The 15,634-nt window shown below is 48.8% G+C and overlaps 1 protein-coding gene across 3 annotated transcripts in view; it reads right to left on the minus strand.

Annotated features, from left to right (window-relative positions):
• CD151 (CD151 molecule (Raph blood group)) overlaps positions 1 to 13,386 on the minus strand; it is a 36,812-nt gene extending 23,426 nt beyond the window's left edge. Inside the window, exon 1 of one of the 3 annotated variants that reach the window (XM_054198818.1) lies at positions 13,231 to 13,386. The gene's annotated coding sequence lies outside the window, so the exon portion shown is untranslated. Of the gene's footprint in view, positions 1 to 4,019; positions 4,582 to 8,949; positions 9,100 to 13,230 lie in introns of those variants that run through there. The other 2 variants (XM_054198820.1, XM_054198819.1) reach the window with 2 other exon arrangements.
• Positions 13,387 to 15,634: the final 2,248 nt, after the last annotated feature.

Raw genomic sequence — 15,634 nt, forward strand, 5'->3', positions numbered from 1 at the left:
TCTCCCTGCAATCTGTTTCCATTGGCATTGCAGGCAGCAGGACGGAGAGGGGAAGAGAATAGCAATTCTTCCTCCCTAACCTGTCTGGATACTGAATTAACAATCCTTTGATCTACACCCTGACACTAACTTACTTCACAGCCTAAGGCTTAAGCTCTTATCTATTGCCCATACCAGGATATGGAAGCAGTAATGCTTCCTGACTTGCCTAGGCGGCATAATGGAGTGTTTGCAAACCACCTGGGAAGCGAAAAAAGTTAGTTTTTATTAGCGGATCAAATTTAACACAGTTCATAACCATTTTAAATTTCCTATTATCTTCAAGGGGAGGTTCCTGCAGGCCTTTACCCAGCATAGTATGGGTGACACACCTTTATTTATAATCAGCTTGGATTACCCCTGCTTCCATTCCCTATGAAAAGGAATGCTCTGCTAAGAGCTAGAAACTAGTTGATTCATAGTACAGCCTCTAGACCACAAAAACATCCCTTGAGAGAAACAGTGGAAATCCCAGCACTAGAGCCATTGAGAAGCAGGCCAAAAAAGGCCCTGGAATCACTAATTAAAGATCAGACAAGGGAGCTTTCTGAGGAACTGGGGAGAGGAAGGAAGGCACAGGCAGTGCAGTCACCTGCAAAGCAAGCAATAGCTCTGAAGCATCCTCAGTCCCAAGGCTGGGCCCAAACTCTCCTCAAGCAGACCTTGTGCCCTACCATTTATCCATCTGCTTCATGATGCTCCCACACTCCTACCCTTTCAGAAGAGAAAGCCAACCCAGGATGCAAAGCTGAATGCTTTGTTTTCCATCTCAGCGTGTTGGAACATGCTGGAAAGTCAAAGTATTTGTGCCTCTAGGGCTGGAGAGAAGGCAAAACACAAGCCAGACATCCAGTGAGGCAAAGAAGCTCCTTCTCAGGAGCTGTCATTTATTTTGGGGGCTGGGGGGACAGGCACACAGAACAGATTTTGGTCCAAAACCCTCCTCACTGACCCTTTACATGGAAGCTGAACTCACTTGGCACTGCTGAATGAGATTCCCCAGACCACAGCTTGGAAATTACCTTTATCTACTCCTGCCTGTTGTCTAAACTGATTACATCCTCCAGAGTCATCTTCCTTGACTGTACAGTACCCAGCACGAAAGGATCTCCCCACTCCTCCCTGAGCCTCAGGGGCTGCTGAGCAGTGAGGAATACAAAGTGATGTTTTCCAGCCACACCACCTGCTTTACCAGGAATGTGCACAGTGACTCTGGGAGAGGTGGAGACAACTTAGAAAGCCACCTACATTCAACACAAAGTAAGATCTCTCGGCCATCTTTGTCAGATCCTGCTTGGCCCTACTTCTCAACTGGGAGAGCACCTTCCTCAGGAACTTGAGAGGATAAGCAAGATCCCACCTGGGAGTTTGGGAGAATCTCACCTCAACACCCTTTGGGTCTAGGCATCACCTCCACAAGGCACATCAGAGTCCTGCTGCCACCCCTTGGGTCGCTCGCCAAATCCCTCCTTTCTTCTACTCTGGCTCTAGTTGCTGCATTTTGAATAGACCCCAAGAGAGATGCAGACCCTTAACTCCTGCTAATTTTTGATGAGAGTCAGCTATCCAGCGAGGAATTGTGTGCCTAATACACGTTAGGAGCTGCCTACTCTTCAAGGCAAGAGCTGTCTCTCAGGGGAGAAGCACTTAGCCCTTCCGCTCATTTTTTTGAGACTGTTTACTCCCCAGGGAAGGGACTTACTGAAGCACAAATAACAACCAGCATAAATTTCAAACTCAGCAAGGATTTACATGTGCAGCACGACACACATACCTGCCAATTCACTGTTTTGTGAGGGGTTAGTCAAACCTGTGTGAAGTAATGGCTGGTTTCAGGATCCTTGAGGATAAAAGGGACCTTAGCGTAAACCCAATTTCACAACCATTAAGAAAAAGAAAGCATGAGAGAAAGAAAGAGTGATCAAGCATGCCCAGGACTACATGTGTCTGTGCTCTAGCACTGTTCCACTACAAAGCAAACAAAACCCCCTTCATAGGGCTTTCTGGTCCTAACGAAACATACGCAACCAGCCACATCCTGAGAGCAGAAAGCACCCGTCTGCTGCTCCCAGAAGTGGATAAATGGGGAAGCAAATGGCCCCTCAAGGCCCAGTTCTCATGGGGAGCTGGAAGGCAGGCCAGAGACCAGCACACACTGCACAACCAATGGGAACTCCTTCTGCGTCGAACAACATCCTCTTGTATCTCATAAGGCCTCCTTTTTCCTGAAGGATCCCGAAGCACTTTAGGCTATTTATACACAGGAACCACTTCACTAGTCATTGAACTGGGGAGAGGAACAATAACCGTCTCTTTTTCTCTCACACGAAGTGCCAGAAATCAGTGTCTGGCGTGTGTTTGCAGAGAGCTCACAGCAATGAGGGTTTGCCAGGACAAGGAACAATAGTTCAGATAGGTCAGGGTTAGCCAATAGACAAGACAAACTCTTCACTGCAGCCTGCTATTGATATTTTAAATTCTGTTTTCCCAATTCTGTTCACAGGCATTGTGGGGTTTGTGGGGGTTTTTGTTTTGTTTGTTTTGAAAGCAGGGCTTTGCCTGCACTGAAGAACTTACCAGTAGCATTAAGCCACATTTCTAAACAAAATAGTTTGTGCAGAATCAGCTTTCTGCCTGATCCCATCCTATTCATTACATTCATTTTCAGCTCCGCTCTCAGAAGCGAAGCCACTGGGTCCCCACTGCTTTCAGGGAGTGCTCACAAAACCTCCCTGCCCTGTAGCCATGCCAGTATTATGACTGAGCCAACAAGCACTAAAAATCCTGGGAGAGTAAAAATCCTCCCAGGCCCTACAAAGCTTATTCACGCAATTCTATACGTGAATTCAAAGCAATCACCAAATAATGCAGCGATGATAACCATTTGTTCACTCTTTACAAATAGCTGTGTTTTTACGCTGTGATTTGAACTCAGAGCAAAGACTAACCTAAGAACATGTGCTGTGTTGTAGCTAGTGCACAGTCACTCAAAATTTGGCATCAGTCTCATTGCAGAGGTACTTTCAGTTTCATTCCCTACAAATCTCTGCAGTGCAAAGGTGACTAGCTAAAAGACGAGAGATTTTCCACCTACCCACAGTATCAGGTGCACATCCCATGGCAGGCAATCATCTTCACCTCACCAAGCTCACAAACAAATCGTGGGACTTTAAATCCCACTGTCAAAAATACATGCAGCAGTTTTTAGGAAAGAGGACAGGCAGCTGGTGTGTCACCACAGGGTGCATTTCTAGCCTCTCAATGACACAATGTTCTATAATTTCACTGCCTGAAAGACCCTTCGCCTCCTCAAAGCAACCCACCAAAGACAAAAAGGTAGCATGATATAATAGGAGCACAGAGAGATCAAATGACTCTCCCAGCAGAAAGAAGGGGTGGATTTGCTTTCCTCTCATCTCGACGTCCATCCTCCATTTGCCCAGCTGTTCTGTCCTCTGGAAGAGCACTGCAGAACACAAAGCTGTAAACTGCGAAGTTGTCAAGCTACTTGTTAGCACAGTCCTGCCTGCGCCTGAGACACCTCACTGCAGACAGCACAAAGCAAGAAGTCCACGAAAAGCTGGCACCAGCTTTGGCTTTTGTACAAAACTTGTTTTGGTTTGAGTGGGCTGTTCCTGTTCGCACTTTCTGCGGTGTAAACAAGTAAAGCAAAAGTCTCTGGAGTCAGCCCACAGGTTTCTCCCAGGCAGCCTGCCTCAGTTTCAACTCCACAAAGATCATATTTTAAAAGCAGCTGAGAAGCAATTTGACAGTGGAAACTAAGGTTAACGGTCTTATCGCTTCACCCATGTTGCTGATTAGCTCAGGACTGGTGCCAGCCATGCCAGAGAAAACCTCTCAGTGAACAAAGCTGGTACCTGTGGTCCTAGGAATGAGGGAACGCACCCTGCAGCAGCCCAGTGCGCCAACAGAAAAGAGACCATCATGCAGCCACAGAACAGGGCAATAGCAGCTCTCACCTCAGCATGGCATCTAGAGAGATAGCGGTGACATCTTCAGGAGCTTCCCTTCCTATCCAGGACAGTCAACTCACGCAGGAACACTCTCGCACCTGGAATTAGCCACTTCACTAACAGTAACACCAGGAATAGCCAAGAAGTCTCTTCTGACCATCAGTCCTTATATATCTCTGACGTCCGTGTCTCCGGGGGTGTTTTGGAGTGATCATTAAATGCTTTGAGGAGTTATGTTCCCCTCCAGAGCTAAAAACACTCTTACTACAGTCAGATCAAATATCAAGCACAGTCAAGGGCAAATTAAATGACATTTCATTTCCCGAAGCTGTAAGTCCAGTCCATAGGAGCTGTCTCTCTCCTGTTGCTATAGGAGCAGTGCTGGAAACAATGCTCAACCCACGCTGCTTGAGGCTGCCTTGAAAAGGACCATTCTTCCAGTAGAAATTGAACAACCCCCAGCCAAAAATAAAACATTCCTCCCCCTTCCGCCTCCCTCTTGTGTAGCGGCTTTTAATGACTCCACCAAAACCATTTACGCAGCTGTTTTTAGACCAGCCTGCAAACTTGACAGGGAGGCACCAGCATGTGAATAAATAACTGGGAGGCACGGGCTGTCCTCACGGCAATTACCTGCTGGCCCTTCGCCAAGGCTGGGGGCAGGGGAAAAGAAAAAAAAAAGATGTCCCTAGAACACACGCCAACAAGCTCTAAAGAAACCTCCCAGCCCAACACCATCAACCATGTCCCTGAAACGCCTCACTCCACCGGTTTGCATACAGACCTGCCCGCAGAGGCAGCAGGAACTGGGCTTCCTCCGGTCCTCTCTGCTGCTTCAAATAAACACATGGGCAAGGGGCAGCTCTCCATGAAGGGTACAGAGCTATAATCAGTACAGAAACTTTGGCAAGTCTGTCTCAGTGTATCATCCACTTCATTTAGAGCTGGCAGGAATAAGTAACTGGAAAAGGGTTCCTCAAACAGATGCCAGCACAAACGGACGGACTTCAAATGAAGCCAAGAAATCCTGCAAGGGATTTCTCCACCAGCCCACCCTCAGGTTACCCTAGCCCTATATGAACAAGCTTCATTAAAGGAAAGCCTAAAAGGAGTCTGAAACCTAATCCCTCCCCCTCCCCCCCTCCCCCCCCGAGCCCTTCCTCCTTGGAGGTTGATTTTCAAGTCAAGAGGGACTGTTTCACCTCATTTGATCTCCTGCTATTTTAAAGGTTAAGATTTTCAAGGCTAAAAGCAGTCTGTTTTACAACTCTGGGACAGCCCAGATTGACGCTCAAATACCAAGAACGCTCAAGAAGACTTCAGGAGATGGGAGAAACCACATACTTTGCTCCCTTGGGAGCCTCTCCAAACGTTACTTGCACATATTCACCATTCAGACTAAGTCTTTGAGCTCAGCAGAAAGCAGCAGAGCATTTCCCACTGCATCTAAGAGACAGGAACACGGGCAAACATCCGGCATTAGGCAGACTCATTATCTGTCTCTCAATGCACCCCCTGCCATTAGCGAGCAGGAGGGCTAAAGCAGTCCTCAGCATGGTTCACTTGTAGGTTAAGGTGCTCAGTAAGGCCTTAACCATTAAAAGCAAAAAATACCCAGAGAAAACCCATGAACAACACAGACAAAAGTTTCTGAAGAAACTGAGTAACTAGCTTCACTGTGATCTGAGTTTCAGTCAGTACTAAATGCCCACTGTGAAAATGAGGTCCCTCTAGGATATCAAGGGATAGAGGAACACAGAAAACAAATGTCACTTCTTGCTTTTGAAGAATTTAGATAAAACTCTCAAATTCACGCTGGAAGTAACCAGGGCAATTGTGGCACAGAAAATAATCCTATTACCGACCACAGATGAAGGGGTTTTAGTACTGACCGCTCTGGCATCAGGGCCACCTTCCTGCCACTCAGAAAATCCTCACTGCAGTGGTATATGTGTATACGGCAGCAGCGTCTGCATCACTGATAACCACTACTGTATGCACAGACACAGGACAACAAGAGACTATCTGGTCAGGGTGATGCAGAGAGAGATGCTGGCCAGACGTGGTTATCCATGTCAAAAATCGGGAGGATATTGCTGATCTGCAACAGTTGTGCCCTTTGTACGCAGGGAAAACAGCTTCCCACGTAGACACCTGTAAATATACTGTTGATAAGAATTACACTGATATAACTACAATAATTTAATTTGGATACTCTCACTGCTCTCTTCTAAGTTGGCTTCACCCTCCCTTCTTTTTTTCCTAAAAACTTGCTAAAAATCCTGATGAAGTAGCAAACAATAAAACCCTTTTTTTCTAATAAGGTGTTTTCTTCCACATGGAGATGGATGCAGCCAAAGTAAAGCTCGTGACATCAGTGAAAGCAGAGTTTTTCCTCTGCAACTGTGTCTGCTTTTCCCCACCTCCAGGCTTCTTACAGCAAGGCTGTGAGGATCCACGCTTCCCCAGTGCCTGACCAACTCTAATGGCAAATGGCCCAGGGAAGTCGGCAACCAGGACTTTTTCCTGGTGTAAGCACAGTGCTTTAAATCCCCTTTTTTCCTGCCTCGGGACACATTGCACATAGCAGAGGTAAGCCCTGGGGAGCACATAATGGACAGAGCGTCTTTTATTACGCTCTCCAGAGCCCATCTGCAAGGTGGAGTGCAGCTTCATTCCCCACACACAGCACAGGAGCTCAGTGGGACACTGGTATTCTTTCCCCGCTCAGGAGGAGTTAAAACCAGCAAACTGGGACTCAAAGGTGCAGAAATCAGCCTGACAGCTCCTCCTCTCCAAATACAGAAAGGGGTCCTCCTGATAACAGGAAATTTGTCCTGCCAAAAACCCTCTGAGTGGACAAGGTAAATTGGAGACTACATCAAATCTACCCTCTCACCTCTGGCAGACCTCTCACCTAAGCGAAGTCTCCCACAAGGATGAAAGAGGGGTGCTCCATATAGCAAGGGGGGACTTGCAACTAACCACAGCTTCCAGCTCGCTGGCAGCCCAACTCCTTAGCAAGCTGTTCTTCCACAAAGGACTGGACTCATCCTTTCTATGCTACAACAGCTGAACCCACAGGCATGAAGCCAACACTGTCCCATACACACGTTCTTTCCGCACAGCACTTGACACACACACCTGAGACCCCTTCTTGCTCCAGAGCCGGCTTCCCCGAGGCAGTGCCTGCCACGCACATGTCTGTGTGCCTGACTTACCACTGTGACTGCACACGCAGCTCCCCACCACCGCCCCGGGAGCTCTGCATGCAGCTTGCAGCAAACACCAAAAAAAAAATAACAAATCACCTCTGTTTCCAGGGCAATGCGAGGGGGAGATACGGGATATGAATTCCTCCCTTCTGGATTCCACCAAAACTAGGAAGAAATACCGACGTTCACAAGTCATGACTCACGCCTGCTTCGTCCGGCACTCCAGAAATCCCCTCACTGGATGGCATGCCAGAAATGCCAGCATGGCTGGCATCTGCCAGCTGCCTCTGTTAGCGTATAGATTTGATCAAAACCATCCTTCCTTTTTATTTTCTTTATTGTTGCAGTGTGGTTGTCACTGACGACCAGAGCACTCCCTGAAAACACAACCATGCAGGCATCTGCTGCTCTAGTAGGTGACAGTTCAGTGAGGCTCAAAACACAATCCACTTCCCACAAAACAGAAACTTCTCCCCCAAAAAGTCCTACCTCAGACACTCTTGGTCCCAGTTTTAACTGCACTGCATCATTGAAGGAGCCAAAGAATCTGTTGTTTGTACTCTGGCTATGCTGATAAGTCATACGATTGTACGGAGAGAGCTGCCAAGGACCCTCCGTTAACCTCCACAGAGCATGATTCCCGACTGCCCCTCCTTCTCCCACTAGATGAGCATCCTGCCCCACTAACAGCTACTCATTCTTACATCATAGAATAGTTTGGGTTGGAAGGGACCTTTAAAGGCCATCTAGTCCAAAACCCCTGCAACGAACAGGGACATCTTCTACTAGAGCAGGTTGCCCAGAGCCCCATCCAACCTGACCTTCAATGTTTCCAGGGATGAGGCACCTACATCCGTCTATGAGAGCTGGCTACACTTTCAGTCCTGTATCAAGCTTATTTCACTATTGCCTGAAATGCACCTACCGAGCTGTACAGCACTTTTGCAGCTCAGACTGAAGAGCCATAAGCACCCAGCCAGCAAGAAGAACGAAGGTTAGAAACATGGACTGAGACAGCTGTACCAGTATGTGCCGCAGATCCCAAATCACACCTCTTATTCTGCCATGCAGTATCAGGAGTGCAAAACAGTAATTATCTGCTTGTTCTTTCTCCTGCCGCCTTCTCCCCCTTAGGGGCAGAAATGTTCCAGGGTGAGGTATCAGACATACTTTCACTTTACCCATTTGTACAGCACAGCCAAGTCTTTCTCCCACTGCACCTCCCGGTGGTGTTCGTTCCTCTCAACCCGTCCCTCTCCTACTGGGGGAAAGCCATCTGGGAAACATGCTGCAGATTTCAGCCCAGCTGCACAGCTTCTTTGGAGCGTGCACCTTCCACTTTGCAGCTACTGGGACAAACTCCACCAAAACACAGGCACTGAGATGGAGCCTCACAGCTCTTTCCACTGCCCCAGATCCCCACTGCTCTGTTTTCTTTCCTACAAAAGGAACAAGAACCTGGATTGGAAAAGTGAACTTCGCTCCTTTGCATTCAGATTTGGTACCAGCAATAGATAAGAAACAATGGTCAATGCCAAACGTTTTATGTCACCTACTTCTGGCTCGTTTTTCCTTAGGAAGTCTTATTACTGCTGCCAGGAACAAGCCGTGGGTATGAGCAACATCCCCTTGCGGACCTCCCACACATCTCATTTCCACCTCTCTTCAGAGGCCATGCCACATCCCACATCCTCCAGGCTCCCTCACTGAGATGCACTCACCTCTTACACACACGGTCAGTAAGTACAAAAAGCGGCTCTGCAGCAACCCACGCAGATGCAGGCAATCCACACTGCACAATTAAAACTGCATTTGCTTGGCTGTACCCTGCAGACAGCAGCTGTGCGTCAACACCCAAATGAATTTAAATAGCCGTCAAGGGCCCTTCTGTTAACCTCACAGGACGTTAATTCCTGACGTCCTTCCTTATCTCACTAAACCAGTATCCTGCCTCTACAAGTGTCCAGCACTGCTGCTATCAAAACTATGCATGAAATACACACAAATGTATATACATAACACACAAATATCAGTATCAATGACTTTCTGAAGACCCCAGCTGGCATCTGTCATGGAAGTTACTTATACTTAGACCCTTCTAAGGAGCCAGCTACACCTTCAGTCCCGTACCAAGCTTATTTCACTACTGCCTGAAATACACCTACTGAGCTGGATACACATTTTCAGCTCAGACTGGAGAGCTGTAAGCACCTGACCAGCAAGAAGAACTAAGGTTAGAAACATGGACTGAGACAGCTGTACCAGAATGTGCCGCAGATCCCAAAACACACCTCTTATTCTGCCATGCAGTATCCGGAGTCCAAAATAGTAATTATCCTCCTGCTCACACTGCCAAGAGTTTTATTACTGCGCAGCAGCCAGGACGCAGGGCTAATAGGACTGATTGAATTCATTCCCCGGCATGCCAGGCCGTTGAGATCACAAGCAGAGGAGTCTGGCAGGCGGGACAGAGCAGAGCACTGGCAAGAGAGATGCTCATCATCAGTGCTGCTATTACAGTGTTGATCCTTGCCCGGAGGGCTTGGCAGCAAACGGGTTTTGTGCCGTGGGGAGGGATGGTGTGAGGAGCTCTCTGCAGAACTGACAAAACACCTCATCTCCACCCTGCAGCACTGCCGTTTCTCATTTCTCCCTCCACACCCTGGCTTCAGGCACGGGGTGGCAGGGAAAAGCACATTTCTCGCAGGCTGGGAATATGGTCACCATCCTGGGAGAAACCTCTGCCAAAGTGCACGCGCAGAAGAGAATGGGAAAAGAGGGTGATTTTACAAACAATGACACCGTTCATTTCATTTTGGCTTTGCTGTGGCAAAAGCAAAATCGTGTTCAGGGTCTGAAAGGAAGGATAGGCAAGTGAGACGGAAGGAGACCTGGTCCTCACTTTCAGGATCTTAAAGGTGTTTAAGCAAACAAGGAGACTAAGAATTCTGTTCCTCACAGCCAGGGAAGCTGAGATGAGCTGTAATTTCCAGGAGTCACCCTCCCTCAGGCTTTCCATGATCTCAGCTGTTAGTCCACATGCTCAGGAGATAACCCAGTATCGAGCCCAAGAGCAGAGAGCAGAGTTAGGAGAGTAGGAGAGCATCTTCTCAGGAGGCTTCAAGAGCAAGACTGAGGAGGCCACTGGGGACAGCAGTAATAGACTAGGACATGAAAAAGCAAAGCTCCCCCTGTTTGTTTTTCAGTTAGTCCATCCACCTTTTATCTTTCTAAACTTCTGTCTTAAACAGAAGGCACAAGAAAAAACACAGGGACAGCGTAATTCCTTTATAAGTGACCAAATCACCTGGAAGCATCAGACAGGCTAGTTTGCCACATATAGGTATAGGTGACAGAGATGTTACAGATACAAATACATGTAAAGAATGTATTTTCCTCCTATGCATAAGTAGTAGCCCAACACACTCCTTAGGGTAGAAACCAAACTTTGTAGAAGCAATGAGTGAATTTACCTGTGGGATAACTAGAGGAGACACAGCTCACCAGTCAAGCCCTTCAGGGCTGTTCCAAGAGCAAGGGAGTTGTTGCCTGGTCTGTGTATGTGCAATGGGAACAGCTAGAGCTACGCTGGGAATAATGCAATATGCCTGCTGGAAACTTCCTAAAGAGGCTGGATAGCACTCCATCAGCCACTCCCACCTAGCATTTTTGCTTGACAAGGGAATACAAGCAGCTTTCTTCCACCCTCTTGCTGAAGAATCTCTCACACCCACCGACACAAACTTTCAGAGGCTACGCTGAAAATATCCTTCACAGAGCCAAGATTTCAGCTGTGTGTGCCTGACTGTACTTGAAGAGAAGTCTCAGACTCCTGCCCACTTACAAACTGGCATAGGACTTCCCTTCTGCACAAGGGGGCTGGGAAGCTAAAGCATCAGAGAAAAATCTTCTTGGGTCTCTGCTAACTCAGAAGATGGCTTTTGTATTAGATCCAAGACAGCCCAACTGGGCTGTCGAAGTTCCTCTTACTCAGTGCTCTGCTCTCTGCGCTAAGAACAAACCCTTCTTTAACACACAGGAGAAAGAAAACTTGACTGTTAAGCTCCCACAAAATGTACCGCAGGATGGACTAAGCACCTCAGACTCCAGAACAAAATGAGATGTCATACATGGGACATTATCTCAAGCCCAGAGAAAAGGCATGTTCTTATTGTTTACTGGAGTCAACATACAGCAAAGACTGCCAGGAGTTTTACCAGGCAACTGGGGGAGTCATTCTCCTCCACTGCAGAAGGACTCCACAAAGAAGGTAAGCCATAATTTAAAGAAAGCCATAGGCCAATCAATATATGGATCAGTTTGGAATAAAACATGACTTTTGCAGAAATACAGTGTATGGATAGAAAGACGTTCAGGCCAGGAACTCAAAGACATCATCAGGAAACTACAGAGCAAGGATGTGATCTCAGGATAGTTATATGGAAGAGCTCAAAAGCTGACAACTCCTCCGACTCACAACCCAAGCTTTCAGCAAGGACATCTGACTCAAAGTGAGACGGTACCTAAAAGCAGCTGTAGCAAACCGGAGCCAAGACCCACATACACAAGCCAGTGTTATGCCTTTGACAGGGACCTGTCACCAGATGCCTCGGGTAAAGCATAAGTGATTTTGCCCCAAACATTGCCCAGCTTCCAACAATTTGCAGATCGGGGACTGCCTGTCCTAGGCACACAAACTCCTCCGGAGAATCTAAATACACTGAAACTTTTGCATCTTCTTTTCTAGTTTATGTTGAACTTGGCAACAGCTCAGAAGTGACAGATGCTCAGCTCTCTCCATCACAGGCAGTCATCTTTGGTAGCAGTGAGAGCTCCACGGAAGGGCTGGGATGGACCTTTGTTGGACTGATGACATGCTAAGAGACTCTTCAGCCTCAACAATACCAGGTGGTAGATACGCTGTCACACCAAAAGCTTAAGAACTTAGCTTTTGTTAGGTTCTTAAGAACCTAGGCAATGGCCTCGCAGATGGCAAAGGAAACCCATTTTGGCAAAAGGGACTTGTTTCAAAACTGTTTCAACAAAACGGCCACCACTGGGCATCACCTCTGATGGGTGATGCCATTTTAATAAACCCTTGTTCTAGCAGACACCTTGTGAGCTCTCAGAGCAAGCCAGGAAGTGCTGCAGGGAGACAAAGGAAGTGAAGCAGCGTAATTTAAGGGATGCGATACAGTAGCCTGAAATGAGGATATGCCTTTGCTAAAATTCAGCAGGATACTGCAACAGGTTGATTACAAAAGCCCTCAGGAAGTCAAGATTTTTTCTAATTTCACAGCAATTTACGTTCTTCACGAGATGACAGAGAGCAAAGGCTACTGGGAAAGATTCCTCATGGCAAGCAACACAGCAGTGCAACAATAACCCATTGCCACCAGCTTCAGCTTCCAGATAATTAAAGAAATGGAAGATCGCCTGGATTTTGCGGTAAACAAGGGCTCACCCTCCCTCTCCTCCAAGGGTCCTACAAGCTCAACAGAGAGACCAAGTCTTATTTATACAACAGGGGGACTTCACTGAACAAAAGGCAGAGGGAGATAAATATCGTTTCACAAGATTATGGCAACATTCAGAACACCTTTGCTAACGCGCGGGCTGTGCAAAGCTTCTGAACACACATACACACTCTGCAACAGGTTAAAACACTGTAAAAAAAAAAAAAAAAAAGGCAAAAGCCAAGCCCCCGTGAAGTTGCACAGTGCCAGCGGGCGCTGACGGGGAAGCAAAGCCGTGCTGCCACCGAGCCGGCCGCCGGTGACCGCCGCCAGGTACAGACGGGCCCCCTCAGGGCCCGGCGGCCCCGCTCGGGAGGGAGCGGCAGACAGGCTGGGCTGTCAGGGGCTGCTGCAGGCAGCTCCCGCCGCCCTCCCGGCCTCCCCACGCCGCCCCCGGCCCGCTCCCACCCCGGCCCGCTTCCCGCCCGCCTTCCCTCCCTCCCTCCCTCCCCAGGCGGCCGCCATTTCGGGGGCGCCGCGCCTCACCCCTCCGCAGCGAGCCGCGCCGGCTCGGAGCGCTCCGCGCCGCCTCACGCCCCGACCTGCCGCGCTGTGAGGGAGGGAAGGCACACACAGAGGGAGGGCGGGAGGGCGGTGCGGCCGGCCCGGCCCAGCCCGGCCCGGGAAGCCCCGCGGGCGCCACCGCCCAGACCCGGCGGGGCGGTACCTCCTCGGGGGGCGTCTCCCCCCGGCACCCGGGGCCTCCCGCACGGCACGGGCCGGAGGGGCCTCGTCAGTTTTCGTTTCCTGCGAAATAAAACGTCCCGAAATCCGGCGGTGTCGAGGTGCCGGCGCTGCGCAAGGCTGGCAAGCCGTGTCTCTGGTAGCAGTGACCCCCTGGCCCTCGCCACCCGCATCCATTGCCACAGGCAACACACTACAGCAAAGTCGAGCTGCAGCTGTTTTCTCTTTTATTTTTATTATTTTATTTTTTTTTTAAGGAGTCAGAGCTGCTTGTTAAAGAGTTTACCATGAAGCATCCTGTAAATCAAGATCAAGCCCTGACTGGCACATCCCCTCATCCTTCCATTACCTCATTTCAACTTCAGCCCAAAGGCCTCTGCGCTGAGCAACAGGCCCCCACAGGGGCTGCTCTCGGAGGAAAGACCCTCGCCCACTCCCCTGGGGGGCTGAGTGACCTCACACGGGTTTTTAGGGTTGGGTGGGAAGAGAGAAGTTCATAGAATCAATAATTTGGGTTGGAAGGGACCTTTAAACATCATCTCATCCAACCCCCCCTACAATAAGCAGGGACATCTTCAACTAGAGCAGGCTGCTCAGAGCCCCATCCAACCTGACCTTAGACACTTCCAGGGATGGGGCATCTACCACCTCTCTGGGCGACATCTTCCAGTGTTGCACCACCCTCAGAGTAAAAAGTTTCTTCCTTGTATCTAGTCTAAATCTACCCTCTTTCAGTTTAAAACCATTGCCCCTTCTCCTACTGCTACAGGCCCTGCTAAAAAGTCGGTCCCTCTATACAGATACGGGAAGGCTGCTATAAGGTCTCCCCCGGAGCCATCTCTTTTCCAGGCTGAACAACCCCAGCTCTCTCAGCCTGTCCTCATAGGAGAGGTGTTCCAGCTCCCTGATCATCATCCTCCTCTGGACCTGTTCCAACAGGTCCATGTTCTTCTTGTGCTGAGGGCTCCAGAGCTGGACGCAGTACTCCAGGTGGGGTCTCACCAGAGCGGAGTAGAGGGGCTACTGGCCATGCTTCTTATGATGCAGCGGAGATCGGAGCGGGGAGGGAGGGAAAAGGCCAGTTTAGGACCTCGTGCGTGTTTGCCTTGACTGTGACACTTAAGCTCTCCTGCCCGTGTGCCCAACTCAAAAATCACTTCATCCTTCCCAAGGAATAAACAAACTCCTCTCTCCTCAGCCCATGGGGATCCTACCTAAGCTTTAGCTTGGAGCTCCTGGAGAGCCCAGTGATTAAATAGAGCATTAGGGGACCAGCTCACACTTACACATTGGGAGATTTCTTACACGGAGACTGTGGCAGAGCCAAGAGGCAACAAGAGACGCCGGCCCCTCCTCTGCCACACTGGCCCACTGCCTTCTTGCCGTGTCCAGAGATTTTATGTACAAACAGGAAAGAACGTAACCTCCCCCCGGGCAGATCTGGGTCAGCAAATGGGCATGATTATGCATAACAGCTGCCTGCATGGCAGTCGTGTGCTTGGGAAAGCCTGCAGGTAAAGGCGAGACACAGGACCCCCCACCGCCCAGTTCTCAGCTTATTACTGGCATAATGTATATTTACTGGAGATACGTGTTTACCTTGAGAAAACTAATTTTGCCTGGTCAGGTCTCCTGTGGACTAGTCATTTCAGAAGAAGCAGACAGCTACACTTGTGTTTGCAGGATCAGGGCCTTATTAAACTGCACGGCTTGATAAGCATATAAAGCATGCCTTGCAGGCCTGCAGAGTCTGGAGCCACATTATTATAGCTGCGCCAACTGAAATTTCCGTGTGACTCATAAACAGCCAGAAAAGTAATGAGCAGACTGACAGCGGCTCAAAGAGCTAACGAAGTTCTGAACTGCAGGACTGTGGATCTATTGGCGCTGAGCAGATTTCCAAATAGAGCATTAAAAGGTATATAGCGTGAGCTATGAGATACATTTATACTTGGAGCTTAAGTACCTGGTCTCTCTCTCTATATATATGGACTAACCAATTAACAAGTAAAAAGAGCACAAAAAGACCCAAACAGAAGGTGACAGGACAGAAAATAACATGCGAGAGCATGATTCCCATAGCAGGAACTGATTAAATGTGTGTAAATGGTAACTGTCCTCTGGAGTTGAGACTGCTGGAATAGAGAAGGTGGCAGAAAACAACATCCCAAACCTTTGCAATTCCTGCATTTGTCCTGTGGGAAAG

Source organism: Rissa tridactyla, chromosome 4 (genome assembly GCF_028500815.1).
Source record: "Rissa tridactyla isolate bRisTri1 chromosome 4, bRisTri1.patW.cur.20221130, whole genome shotgun sequence".
NCBI classification, from domain to species: Eukaryota; Metazoa; Chordata; class Aves; order Charadriiformes; family Laridae; genus Rissa; species Rissa tridactyla.